Here is a 3,081-nt window from a genome sequence, read left to right as displayed (position 1 = left end):
TCTTGGTCCTTATCCCCAAAGTTCAAAGCCCCTCAAGCTTCAAGGATTTCTATCCCATACTTTTAGTAAGAAGCCTCAAGAATATCCTATCACGTCTTATTACACCAAATTAGACGTCCTTCATCGCAATCAGTAATATATCGGAAAGAACAATCATCAATAAAGAAGTTATACATTCTATGAAGTCAAAAAAAGGAATGACTGGTTGGATGACTGTTAAAACATTCCTTGAAAAAGCATTTGATCGTCTTCGTTGGGACTTCATTGTTAATTCTCTTACTGAGGCTAAATTTATGTCTCTCTTCATTAGAATTGTTTCCAACTGTCTTTCTTCTTCCTCCATGAAAATTCATCTTAATGATGTCTTTTAAACCTTCCATATGAGTTAGACAGGGAGACTCATTGTCCCCTTATCTCTTCGTCATTCCCATGGAGAGGTTCGAGCATTTAATCACTAAAGCAGTGGAAGAGAAATGTTGGATTCCATTTCAACTTGCTCGTGGTGGTCTTCCCTTATTTCACTTGTTTTTCGTCGACGATATTTTATTATATGCCAAAGCCATAAAAGATGAAGCCAACCTGATTGATTCGATCTTCGTTGATTTTGGAAGCTACTCGAGACATCGTGTTAATAAAGCCAAATCGAAGGTTTTCTTTTCTTCAAATACTGAAGATAGTATGGCAGCTGATATTTGTGGTCATATTGGAATACAAAGAATTAATGATATGGGAACTTACCTTGACATTCCAGTCATGCATAAAAGAGCCTCGAGTGATCTATATAATTTAATTCTCAACAAAATCTGCAAGAAGCTTGAGGGTTGGGTTGCTCGTTCCCTCTCATTTGTTGGTCGTGTCTACTTGGCCAACTCGACTCTATCAGCAATACTGACTTATTTTATGCAATCTTGCTTTTTCCCCTTCTGGATATGTAACGATATTGAAAAAACTATTGGGCACTTCATTTGGGGAAAATCCCTTCAAACTCATGGGATTCCGTTAGTTAATCGGAGCACAATCACTCAACCAAAATCTCATGGTGGTCTCGGGGCGAAGGACTTGGGTAACCATAACATCGTTTTCCTAATGAAAATTTGCTATTGTCTCCTTAATAGCACAATATATTTTTTGATTCGTCTCATTCACCATAAATATAAAATGAATAAAGCTTGACTCACTTCAATTCATATATCTTCTGCCTCTCATCTCTTGCGAGTTGTTACTAAAATCTGGCTAACGTTTTCTAGCTACTTATCTTGGTCTATTGCAGATGGTTCTTTAGCTCGCTTCTGGTATGATAAATGGATCCCGAGGCTTCCCTTTCTTTCTAATTTCTGATCAAACATGGCAGTTGTCAATGAAGATCTCATAGCCCACGACGTTACCCTTTAGAATGGCTTTTGGAACTTGTCTCTTCTTAATCAACTTCTTGTCCTGAAGTAGTTGAACACATACAAAACATCCCTCATCCTACTCTTAATACAAGTTATGATCGTTGTATTTGGGATCATGATAAATATGGAGAATTTTCAATTAAACCAGCTTACATCCAAATTTCAAATTCCAATTGGTCTCCTAAAAATAGTGATTGGAATTTGGTGTGGAAACTCCATGTTCTTGAACGTATAAAACATTAAACATTTCATTTGGTCCTCGCTCCATGATTGAATCCTCACCAATGTTAAAAGATGAAAGAGGAAGCTCACAAACGATCCGACTAGTGTAATTGTGGCTCTTGTGAAGAATCAATGTTCCACATTTTTTGTGATTGCAACGAAGCCAAACATCTATGGGATTTTTTCATCGCAAACTAGTATTCTACCAATTTTTTCATACTGCCCCTTGATCAATGGATCTTATACAACATTGGCTCAACTCACCTCTTCCTAGGTACGGATATTTCTTGGAGTATTGTGTTCTTCTCTCTTATCTAGCAGATATGGAAACGTCGAAACTCCATGATTTTCAATGAAAAAGGCCATTCAAATGTTGTCATTTTCAACAATAGCATTTCCTGGGCTAATTATTATGCTAAAGCTCCTCCGCAAACTGCCTTTCGCTCTTGTCATCTCGAAGTTGTGCAATGTCGTGGCCGTCCCCTTTCTTATATGGCCACAACCAGATAGGTACGCCAAGGCCAATAATGTATAGGGCCTAGTGGTAGGGTAGAATAAGCTTATCCTCTTTTCAAGCATTTCAACGTCTATAGGTAGCATTTCTGTTGTTTTGTTTTCGTATATATGAAGGGGGTAGACAGTCAGTAGAGTTTGGGCTGATTCACAGGTAAATGTATATGTGTAGACACCCCATCAAGGGCTGTCCCTACAGCCTAGTCGGTGGTGTGGGGTGAGTATGGTAATGTAATACGATAGTTTTTAATAATAAACTATTTTTTCCCAACAAGAAATGTGAGGTCGCGTGGTGTGCATCCGCTATGCCCCTCGATCTCTAACCTTGGCTTGGGAAACTCTATTATGGCAATAATCTGAAGGCTCGTGTGGCTATTTCTTGGACAGATCATTGAGGATTGAGGCTGACTTGACTTGGGAAGAGTCCCTTTTTATGTGTCACACGGATTGAAAACGTAGTTGAAAAGGTAAGTCCGTGACACTTGGTATCAGAGTAGAATGATTCGTGGTAGGCGATTTGTGTTCCTTGTTTCTTTTAAGGAATTACGACGAGCGCTCCAGCGTTAAGAGTTGGAAAGGGGACAGAGTTTATGCCGAGCGCTTTTAGTGGGGAGTAGGCATGATGACCTGATCTTACGCCGGGCGCTCTAACGTGTGGAGTAGGCAGGGTATTCATATTTTTCGCCGAGCGCTACACCGTTAAGAGTTGGAAGGGGGACAGAGTTCATACTGAGCGCTTCCAGTAGGGAGTAGGCAGGATGACCTGATCTTACGCCGGACGCTCTAACGTGTGGAGTAGGTAGGGTATTCCTATTTCTCACCGAGTGCTTCACCGTTAGGAGTTAGAAGGGGGACAGAGTTCATACCGAGCACTTCCAGTGGGGATTAGGCAGGATGACATGATCTTACGCCGGGAGCTCTAATGTGTGGAGTATGCCGGGTGAAATAAGAT

This window comes from Hibiscus syriacus, unplaced genomic scaffold (genome assembly GCF_006381635.1).
Source record: "Hibiscus syriacus cultivar Baekdansim isolate YM2019G1 unplaced genomic scaffold, ASM638163v2 tig00117034_pilon, whole genome shotgun sequence".
NCBI lineage: Eukaryota > Viridiplantae > Streptophyta > Magnoliopsida > Malvales > Malvaceae > Hibiscus > Hibiscus syriacus.
This window is presented reverse-complemented; position numbering follows the sequence as displayed.